We start from the raw sequence: 12,189 nt of genomic DNA, 5'->3' as shown, positions 1-12,189 counted from the left end.
AACAGCAAACGTTTTATTAACTGGCACCTATGGGACCAGGAGAGTGCTGGTTGATCAAATAGTTTGATTGTTTAAAAAAAACACATGAAATAATAGAAACGTAATGCAGGGGGTATATACATCATTGTTTCGGTTTTTTCCAACATAAGTTACTTAAATAATAATGCAACTTTGCCTCAAATGAAACTTTAAGGTAGGGAGGAGGGACTTGGTGGAGGGGTGTTAGAAATGCAATAGGTGGAAGGAGGTTAAGGTGAGGGTGATAAGGTGAGGATGATAGGCTGGAGTGGGGGTGGGGGCGGAGAGGTCAGGAAGAAGATTGCAGATTAGGAAGGTGGTGCTGAGTTCGAGGGTTGGGACTGAAACAAGGTGAGGGGAGGGGAAATGAGGAAACTGGAGAAGTCTGAGTTCATCCCTTGTGGTTGGAGGGTTCCTAGGAGGAAGATGAGGCGATCTCCGCCCCTACCCCCACTCCGGCCTATCACCCTCACCTTAACCTCCTTCCACCTATCGCATTTCCAATGCCCCTTCCCAAAGTCCCTCCTCCCTACTTTTTATCTTAGCCTGCTTGGCACACTTTTCTCATTCCTGAAGAAGGGCTCATGCCCAAAACGTCAATTCTCCTGCTCCTTGGATGCTGCCTGACCTGCTGTGCTTTTCCAGCAACATATTTTCAGCTCTGATCTCCAGCATCTGCAGTCCTCACTTTCTCCTACGTAGAAGAGAGTCAAGATTAGAGTGGTGCTGGAAAAGCACAGCAGGTCAGGCAGCAGAGGAGCAGGAAAATCGACGTTTCAGGCCAAAGCCCTTATGAAGAGGGTGTTCCATGCTGCCATCTCTCTCTCGTTCTCTCCTGTAAGACAGTGTTTGATTTTACCTTTTAAGGCAAGAGGTGTTTATGGGGATTGTTGCATGTATTTGGAACAGCATCATTAAATTGGTATAATCTGTTGGATTTTCAAACAGGTTATTCTGTATTCTATTCTCTTATGTTCCATTCAGTAAGCTTGTAAATAAATTCTTTATTGCTTAAAACTAAGTGGTTTGACCATTGAATGCCTCTGGGAATATCCACGTTACACCTGCTTAATACAACTAGCAAAGATAGGGTCCAGGTGAAATGTTTTGAAGGGATCTGGCCTGATCCATAACAGAATGGGGGCTCTTTGCGGGATTAGTTCTGTAGTTCCAAATTGGGTTGTTGGACTCTAAGGCAGCAGGTGTTAGTGCCTTTTGTACCAGGCGTTGAATTTGGTTGATTTAAACAGGGATAGCAATGGCTCTTTCAGTCACCAAGAGCTTTTTCTGGGGGTGGAAGAAGTGACTTTGGGGGTTTTACAAAAGATGATCAAGGCCAAGCTGCTGGAAATAGCAGACAAGCTGGAGCTGCCTCCTTTCGTGAGGAGAGGAGAGATAATTATAGTAATGGCTCAGCATTTAAATTTGCTGGAAACACTGTCGGAATCTTTAAAGATGGCAAAAATTCAATTGAAAATGAAACAACTCGAGTTACAGGCAAAAGATAAAGAAAGTGCAATAGAAATGAAGCAATTTGAATTACAATTAAAAGCAGAGGAAAGAGAAAAAGAACAAATCACTTTGGCAGAAAAAAAGAGTGAAGGAAAGAGTTTGAATTTCAGAAATTGGCACTTTGACAGAAAGTCAGCTTAAAAGGATGGAGATGAAGGCTGAAGGTAAGCTTCGTGAGGAAGAGCAAACCCATGGCAGCCAAAGGCCTGATGAGAAACCGTTTAAATATATTCAAGCATTGCCGAAATTTGATGAGAAGGATGTGGAAGCGTTTTTCATCTTATTTGAAAAGGTGGCTAAGCAAATGCAGTGGCCAGTAACCAAGCAAAAATTGTAGGTAGAGCGAGTGAGGTATTCATATCACTATCAGAGGAGGTATCTGGGACATAGGAAGAGGTGAAGAGAGCCATCTTACGTCAGAAGTCTACAGACAACATTTCAAGAATCTAAGGAGGGATCCTGGTCACACCCACAATGAATTTGAAAGGGCCAAACAAGGTAATTTTGATAGGTGGATAAGTGCATTAAAAGTAGAGCGAACCTATGACTCTCTTAGACAGACGATTATTTCCTGAAATAGTGAGAACTCATGCGGAAGAGCAGAGAGTTGAAACAACAAGATTAGTAGCTTGACGATTATGAGCTTGTCCATAAATCAAAGTTTGGCTTCCAAAATCAATTTCAATCTGTGAGGGATAGAAATTGGGGAAAAAGAGGAATCCTCATTTGGAAAAGGAAAGGTAGATCTCGGTGAACATGATAAGGATAACTTACCACAAGGTAAAAAGGAAACCTTTGAAGCTTCACCAGAATGTACAAGCTAGTCGAAGGTTGGTTAAGGAGAAAGGGCCAGATTTTCTTAAACCATATACCTGCAAAGGTAAAGTTTATTTGCATAGGCCACAAGCGGTAAAGAGATTACAATATTAAGAGGTACAGGATCCTCCCAATCTGTGATATTGAAAGATGAGGAGATATATACCTCTGAAAGACTATTGCCAGAAAAGGTACTAGTAATGGGAATTCACAGAGACAAGAAGCACTCAATTATGTAAAGTGAGGTCCAAGGGCCCAGTGAAGAGTGGAGAAGTTGTGGTAGGAGTCATGGTCAAACTTTCAACTTCAGGAATACTACTTGTCCTTGTGAATGATATAGCTGGGTTACAGGTAGGAGTGTTACGTACTATGGTTGAAATGCCAGTGGAAATTCAGGCGACTGAACTATTGCACATATTCTGGGATTTTTCCCGACTATGTGGTAACAAGGTCACAAAGTCACCAGTTGAAACAGCAGAGATTAAAGAGTACAGATAAGAAGGTTGAAGTGGAATTAGCAGAGAACCTGTCTGATCAAATGATTGATACAAACCAGGAGCAGATATGTGACAAAGCAGACATCTTTAGCTCAGACAAATTAACTGAGTTACAGCAGAAAGATGAAAATTTAAAGCAATTGCATCAAAAGGCATACACAGAAAACAAATCTGAATGTTATTGTCTTAAAAAAATGTCTTAATGTGGAAATGCAGACCATCACATATTCAGGTAGATGAGAAATGGGCAGAAATTCATCTTGGGGTCATTTAGGAGTGAGGAAAACACAAGCTAAAATACAAAAACATTTTTACCAGCCTGGACTGCATAAGGATGCAGTTGAATTTTGACAGATGTGTCATACATGTCAGGTAATTGGAAAACCACAGGCAGTAATAAAACCCACACCTTTAATACTTACCTCTCCATTTGAGGAACCTTTTACAAGAGTTTTTAATGATTGCATAGGACCCCTCCTTAAAACAAAAAAAATGGGAATCAGTATTTGTTAAGAATAATGCATGTGTCCACTAGATTTCCAGAGGCTATTCCATTACTCAATATCACAGCTAAAAGGATTGTAGAGGAGTTACTCAAAGTTTTCACTAGATACAGACTACCCACAGAAATACAATCAGATCAAGGGTCAAACTTCACATCAAAATTATTCAAGGAAATCATGGATAGCTTAGAAATAAAACAATTCAAATCTACTGCATACCATCCAGAATCACAGTGAGTGCTAGAAAGGTGGCATCAGACATTAAAGAACATGTTGAGGGCTTATAGTCAGGACCATCCAGATGATTGGGATAAGGGAATTCCATTCATACTTTTTGCGATCAGAGATGCACCAAATGAATTGACTAAATTCTGTTTGTTTAAATTTGCTTTCGGGGATGATGTGAGAGAACCACTAAAATTGATTAAGGAGAGATTGTTAAGTCAGAATTCAGAGACCACATATTTGGGCTATATGTCAAATTTTATGGAACGATTAAATAGAGCGGGGGAGGTAGCTAGACAGCTTACAATGAAACAGGAAGCAGACAAGAAATCAAAAACTCGCAATTTTGCTATCGGAGATCAGCTGTTAGTGTTACTTCCAGTGATAGGTGAACCTTTAAAAGCAAGGTTTAGTGGATCTTATTAAGTTGAAAGGAAATGGAGTGAGGTGAATTATTAGATAAGGACACCAGACAGAGAGAAAAAAAAAAATCTCACAGTATGTCATGTGAAAATGCTCAGAAGGTATTTTGACAGGAAAGGAAAGCCAAAGGAGACTGTGTGATTGGTTACAACACAGAGGGAAGAACCAAGTTCAGAGGATTCTGAATTGGACATTCCTCAAACTAAATTAGGCAATGTTGAAGTTGTTGAAAATTGGGATAAACTGAGTTACCTTCCAGAGGAAAATTGAAATGACCTGAAAGTTATTATCACATGGAGAGATCGGTAGGAAAAAAAGCTGGGAAGTTCTAACCTAATCATGCATGGTGTAGATCTAGGAGTTGTTGTTCCAATTAAGCAACATGCATAGAGGCATAATCCTCTAAAGTTGGCATAGGTTCAAAAGGAGATTGAATGCATGCTCCAAGATGAGTGAGTTACAGTGAGTGGAGCTCACCCATAGACATGGTACCAGCACCAGATGGTACCCAATGGTAATGTGTGGACCATCGCAAAGTCAATGCAGTTACAAAGACTGATGCATATCCGATTCCACATTTGGAAGATTGTGTTGAGAAGGTGGGACAAGCAATTTAAGTTTCTAAGTTGGATTTGCTCAGAGGATATCGGCAGATACCTTTGTCAGAAAGAGTGAGGGCAATTTCGGCTTTCATAATGTCAAATGGACTGTATCAGTTTAAAGTGATGCCATTTGGCATGAAAAATGCGGCAGCCACATTTCAGACACCACACTTCGGGTATGTTGTGTGGCTTTAACTTTCTTATCCAAGAAATGAAATACTCACTAAGTGTGTGCAATGAAGGTTTACCAAACTAATTCCTGAGATAGAGTCATGTCCAATAAAGAATTACTAAATACACTGGGCCTCAATTCTCTGGAGTTTAAAAAAAGAAAGGTGACCTCATTCAAATATATAATCTTCTTATACGATTGGTAGTCTAATTCAAAAAAGGATGTTTCCACAGTTAAGGAATTCTAGACCCAGATCTATGAATAAGGGACATGCTATTTAGGACAGGGACAAGGAGGGATTTCGTCACTCAGACATTAATGTATCTTCGGAATTCCCAGCACCAGAAGACACTGGATACCACACTGCTGAGTATGTTCAAGACTGAGATTGCAATGTTTCAGCGTACGTAACAAATGTGTACAGTATCTGATTATTTATAAAGTTGGAGATCAGAAAGTAATTTGGAGAGTGAGCAAAGTGCATCAGTCATAAGGAAACGTGATTGCAGTCAGGTGCCTGAAAGAAACCCTGTCATGTTAATAGGTGAAATATTTGTATTATTGGGTGTATGACAAGTGGAGGAAAAAAACATTAAATTGCTTTATCTTTGATTTCAGAACAGAAGTTTCTACAATTCTATTGAGTACTTTATTACTAATTCATTGGTGTAATCTATTTGATGCCTCTCAACACTTACCACTCCTGGCCACAGAAGCTCATCGGTCTTTGATATTGCTCAGGAACAACCTTCTGAATCATCACTGCTGTCCACAAAATATTTCTTCAAAAACAATACACAATTGGCCACTTTTACTATCTTCAGATTCCTGCAGCTCAGTCTCTCTCTGCTGCTCATAAAGACGGCAAATCACTTGTCGACCTAGTCTGAGAATGTGAGAGCCCATTTTGCACTATTTTTCAAATTGCTGGATTCTGTAAAGTACAGTACAAAAAAACCCCACAATTCCTCAGACAGTTGCGTGTGCCAATTTAATAAGCGAAACTGGAAATTGTCTTTAGACTCAGTTTTCCAACAAATTATTTGCCGCTGAACACAATGAAGACTCATGATTATCCACAAAACTCATTGCATATGCATCAGGAAGACATCAGTATGCTGTCATCCCATCGCTGATGTGGGAAACCCTTCTTGGAAAATTAGCTGAAACTCCATCTATATAATAAAATACTTGCAAGAATTAAACACCTCTCAGTCACAGCCTAATTCTTATTGGAAAACAGCTATTTAATTGTACATTCATGCCGCATCCTCACCAAAACTAAACTCCACCGATCCAGATACTTTACCTTATGCAAATATCTTTTATTTTTGTGTATTTTTTATTGCAGACTGAAATGGGAAAGGAAAGATGGATAGGGTAAATAGGCAAAGTATTTTCCCTGGGGTGGGGAGAGTCCAGAACTACAGGGCATAGGTTTAGGGTGAATGGGGAAAGATATAAAAGAGACCTAAGGGGCAACTTTTTTCACACAGACTGATATGGGTATGGAATGAGCTGCCAGAGGATGTGGTGGAGGCTGGTACAATTGCAACATTTAAGAGGCATTTGGATGGGTGTATGAATAGGAAAGGTTTGGAGGGATATGGGCCGGGTGCTGGCAGGTGGGACTAGATTGGGCTAGGATATCTGACCGGCATGGACGGGTTGGACCGAAGGGTCTGTTTCCATGCTGTACATCTCTGTGACTATGACTTGATGGATTGTTGCCTTTTTTTAAGCAAGCTACCTGACACTCATTGTAAGTGCTTTTTCCACAACTGTTTTGAAGCAATGGGGGAAGGTTTGGTTGTAGGCGAGCTGAAGTAAAGGGGTGTGCATGAATCAAGATTTGGCTGGTAACAGATAGCTGATTCACTGGTCCACAGACCAATGACAAATGTGGCTTCCTGCCTGCCAATAGCTATGGGATTAGCTCCCAGTTAGCTGAACAGTTGGAGATGTGAATGTTTAGGTCTGAAGAAATCAGACCTCTAGAAGGGAAGGAGGCTAATTTGCTCCACAGTAAAAAGTTTCACAAGCTTGAAGATAGCCTGTTGTAAACCGTGACTTCTAATTAATAAGTCAGACACCTTTATAAATGTGAACCAGTCACCCCATGCCTCCTGCAAACAAGTGAAACACCTGGAGAAGACCAATCAGCATCATTTTGATCAGCAAAAGGATAATCTGAGCAAACTCTGAAAGCAGCCATCACTGAACTACCTTCCCAGTACTTCCCTCCACCCATAACATTATTATTTATTGATCTGTCTGTGTGTAGAAGGAGAGTTGATGTAGAAAATCTGATTTTACCTATTCGAATTATGGGCTGACATTTCATCATCATTTCCTTGTAGCTACGGTCTATTAATTTGTAATGAAGAGTAATTCATGTTAAGTACAGAAACCTGTTCTATGTTTTCTGTCAACCTGGGTCTAAAAGTCAGGCAAATTGGGAAGGTCTACGCACTTCTAAAAATTGTTAATATTTTATGATGATTCCAGGAGAAAGAGAGATTAATTTCCAGTGCATTATCCCACTGAGGTGTAACAATCCCAACAGTTTTTCAAAGCTGTAATAGACTAATTATTGTGAACTTGAATTGTATCTGAGGATCTCAATCCTTCCTCTCCAATTTAGCTAGAGGACAGGATGAATATTTGATATCAGAGAGATGCAAGTTCTACAGTATTTGTTTTTGCTTAGTTTAGGGTAAACATTTATTTCAATACTTCTGAGCCCAATTTCTCAATCAGATTTTAACTTTAAAGAAGTTTCTTTTCCTGTTCTTGCAAACGCTCAAGTATCCTCTTTGCTAATGTTGCTGACTAGATCACTAAGCCACTTTTAGAATTCAAACAGAGAGATCCTGGGGTGCAAGTCCATAGCCCCATGAAAGTAGCAACACAGATGGAGAAGGTGGTCAAGAAGGTGTCCAGTGTGCATGCCCTTATCAATTGGTGCACTGAGTGTAAAAGTTGGCAAGTCATGGTGCAGCTGGATAAAACTTTAGTTAGGAGTTGTGCGCCCAGTTCTGGTTGCCAAACAACAGGAATATTGTGGGGGCTTTGGAGAGGCTGCAAAACAGATTGACCAGGATGCTGCCTGAATTGGAGTGTAACAGATATAAGGAGAGGGTGGCCAAATTTGGATCGTTTTCACCAGAGGCAAAAGGGTGACCTGATGGAAATATATAAAATAATGAGGCGCAATGATAGGGTGAATAGTTGGAGTCTTGCTCCCTGGCTGAAAATGTTAAATACACAGTTTTAGATGAAAGACGAGGGGTGAAAGATTTAAAGGAGGTATACAAGGCAGATTTTTTTTAAAATGCAGAGGATGGTAGATGCCTTGAACATGCTTCCAGGGAAAGTTGCAGAAGCAAATACAACAGCAACATTTCAGAGGCATTTAGACAACCAAGTGAACAAGTAGGGACACAGACCATGTGTAGGCAGATAGGATTAGTTTAAAATCGTATAATGGTCAGTAAAGACATGGTGGGCAAAAGGGTTTGTTCTATGTACTGTACTGTTCTATGTTCTTCAATGTGAATGTGGGTACAACTGCAACATTTAAAAGACATTTGGATAAGTACATAAATAGGAGGGGTTTGGAGGATTATGGGCCAAGCGCGGGCAGGTGGCACGAGATTAGTTGGAATTATGGTCAGCATGGACTAGTTGGACCAAATGGTCTGTTTCCATGCTGTATGACTCTCTATCACTTTTACATTGATGAGCATTTCCACGCATATAGTAAGGATATAGAAGAGGGAGAGGCAAGGGAGGACCGAAAACAAAAATGCTCAATCATGACAGAGTTAAATATGCCATCTGTTACATTTTGGAGGCATTTATTGTCACACAGAAGCCTTCCTCTGACCTGGAAGAGAAAGTTTGGCCCAAGATACTATGATGAGGACTCATGACATATTAATAATCTTTGCTAACTTGGGCTCCAAAGTGATCAAACAGTTGTCTTTCCATATTGTGTTAATAAGTTTAGCGTATTTCCAAGTTGACAGGAAATCTAAGTATTTGAATAAGATATTAAAATAAAACACTCGAGGTGAATACTTCAGTGCTTTAGAAAACGTTAGAACAAGGAAAAGAATTAAGCTGCTGCCTAGCTACAGGGTATAAAATCATTAAATTCCTACAGTGAGAAAAGAGGTCACATGGCCCATCAAGTCTGCACTGACCTCTGAAGAGGAGCCCATAACTCCACATTTACAATGGCCAATCCACTTAGCTTGTACTTCCCTGGACACTATGGGCAATTTAACATGGGCAATCCACCTAAGCTGCGCATCTTTGAACTGTGGTAGAAAACTGAAGCACCCAGCAGAAAGCTACGCAAACACGAGGAGAACGTGCAAATTCCATTGTTACCCTATTAGGTCCCTGCTGCTGTGAGGCAATAGTGCTAACTACCGAGCCACCATGCCACTCACTTTGTCTCCTTATTACATATGAAGCCACAGACAGAAACAAATTTCTTTGGAGAAACAGAAAACTATCCAGAAGATCAATAAGTGGCAGGTTTCTTTCAGAGAAAGAAGCAAGTTAGTCAGCGAGAAAAGACAAATAACAGGAGCAGTGCAGTTCAGCAGTCTCCAAAATAGTCAGGGCAACATATAGAAACGTCCTGAAGAAAGAACAAAGAACAATACAGCACAGGAACAGGCCCTTCAGCCCTCCAAGCCTGCACTGACCTTTTTCCCTTTCATACTGAAACGGTCTTCACTTACAGGATCCATATCCCTCTATTTCCTTCTTATTCATGTAGTCATCTAGATGTTTCCTGAATGCTGCCATTCTTTTTGCTTTCATCACATCCTCTGGCAGTGCGCTCCAAGCACTCACCAGCTTTTGTGTGAAATAAAACAAAGAACTGCAGATGCTGAACATCTGAAAACATAAATAGCTGAAGAAACTCAGCAGGTCGGGCAGCATCTGTACAGAGAAAGCAGAGTTAACATTTCAAGTGCAGTGACCCTTCTTCAGAACACTGAAGAATCATGAGACTTGAAATAATCATTCAGTTTCTCTCTTCACAGATGCTGCTCAACCTGCTGAGTTTCTCCAACAATTTCTGTTTTTGTTGGCAAAGAAAATTCCTGAGTGGCTTTTGAAAAACCTAAGGATAGATAAATCCTCTGAGCCAGATGGGATTATACCTTGGGTTACTATGGGAAGCGAGAGAAGAGATTGCTGTGCCTTTGGCGATGATCTTTGCATCCTCACTGTCCACTGGAGTAGTGCCAGATGATTAGAGGGTGGCAAATGTTATTCCCTTGTTCAAGAAAAGAAATAACCCTGGGAATCATAGACCAGTCAGTCTTACATCAGTGGTGGGCAAAGTATTGGAGAGGATTCTGAGAGACAGGATTTATGATTACTTGGAAAACCACAGTTTGCTTAGAGATAGCATTGAGAGGGGCAGGTCATGCCTCACAAACCTTACTGAATTCTTTGAGGATGTGACAAAATATGTTGATGAAGGTAGAGCAGTGGATGTAGTGTACATAGATTTTAGCAAGGTGTTTGATAGGGTTCCTCAGAGTCATAGAGATGTATAGCATGGAAACAGACCCTTTGGTCCAACTCATCCATGCCGACAAGCTATCCCAACACAATCTAGCGCCACCTGCCAGCACCTGGCCTGTATCCCTCCAAACCCTTCCTATTCATATACCCATCCAGATGCTTTTTAAATGTTGTAATTGTACCACCCCTGGCAGCTCATTCTATACACACACCATCCTTGGCATGAAAATGATGCTCGTTAGGTCTCTTTTATATCTATCCCCTTTCATCCTAAAATTATGCCCTCTAGTTCTGGACTCCCCCACCCCAGGGAAAAGACCTTGTCTATTTACCCTATCCATGCCCCTCATGATTTAATAAACCTCTAGAAGGTCAACCCTCAGTTTCCAATGCTCCAGGGAAAACAGCCCCAGCAAATTCAGCCTATAGCTCAAATCCCCCAACCCTGGCAACATCCTTGTAAATCTTTTCTGAACCCTTTCAAGTTTTACAATATCCCTCCAATAAGAAGGAGACCAGAATTGCACGCAATATTCCAACAGTGGCCGAACCAATGTCCTGTACAGTCGCAACATGACCTCCCAACTCCTGTACTCAATACTCTTGACCAATAAAGAAAAGCATACCAAATGCCTTCTTTACTATCCTATCTACCTGCGACTCCACTTTCAAGGAGCTATGAACCTGCACTCCAAGGTCTCTTTGTTCAGCAACACTCCCTAGGACCTTACCATTAAGTGTATAAATCCTGCTAAGGTTTGCTTTCCCAAAATGCAGCACCTCACATATATCTGAATTAAACTCCATCTTTCCACTCCTCAGCCCATTGACCCATCTGGTCAAGATTCTGTTGTAATCTGAGGTAACCTTCTTCACTGTCCTCTACTCTTCCAATTTTGATGCCATCTGCAAACTTACTAACTATACCTCTTAAGCTCACATCCAAATCATTTATATAAATGACAAAAAGTAGTGGACCCAGCACCAATCCTTGTGGCCCTCCACTTGTCACAGGCCTCCAAATTTGAAAAACAATCCTTCACCACCACCCCCTGTCTTCTACCTTTGAGCCTGTTCTGTATCCAAATGGCTAGTTCTCCCTGTATTGCATGGTAGACTAATTCAGAAAGTAAAGAGGCATGGGATACAGAGAAATCTGTCCATCTGGATACAGAGTTATCTGGCCAATAGAGGTCAGAGGGTGGTGGTCGACGGAAATATTCAGCCTGGAGCTTGATGATCAGTGGTGTTCTGCAGGGATCTGTTCTGGGACCTCTGCTCTTTGTGACTTTTATAAATGACTTGGATGAGGAAGTGGAAAGGTGGGTTAGTAAGTTTGCTGATGACACAAAAATTGGAGGAGTTGTGGGTAGTGTGGAGGGCTGTTGTAGTTTTTGCAACGGGACATTGACAGGACGCAGAACTGGGCTGATATTTGACAGATGGAGTTCAACCTTGAAAAGTGTAAAATTCATTTTGGAAGGTCAAATTGAATGTAGAATACATGGTTAGAGGTAACATTCTTGGCAGTGTGGAGGAACAGAGGGATCTTGGGGTCCATGTCCAAAGATCCCTCGAAGTTGCCACCCAAGTTGATAGGATTATTAAGAAGGCATATGGTATATTGGCTTTCATTAGCAGGAGAATTGAGTTTAAGAGCTGTGAGGTTATGCTGCAGCTCTATAGAGCCTTGGTTAGACTACACTTGGAATATTGTGTTCAGTTCTGGTTGCCTATTTATAGGAAGGATGTGGAAGCTTTAGAGGGAGTGCAGAGGAGGTTTACCAGGATGCTGCCTGGACTGGAGTGCTTGTCTTATGAAGGAAGGTTGAGGGAGCTAGGGCTTTTCTCATTGCAATGAAGGA

Source organism: Chiloscyllium punctatum, chromosome 8, assembly GCF_047496795.1.
Source record: "Chiloscyllium punctatum isolate Juve2018m chromosome 8, sChiPun1.3, whole genome shotgun sequence".
Taxonomy (NCBI): Eukaryota; Metazoa; Chordata; class Chondrichthyes; order Orectolobiformes; family Hemiscylliidae; genus Chiloscyllium; species Chiloscyllium punctatum.
The sequence above is the reverse complement of the archived record's forward strand: the minus strand, read 5'-3'. Positions refer to the sequence as shown.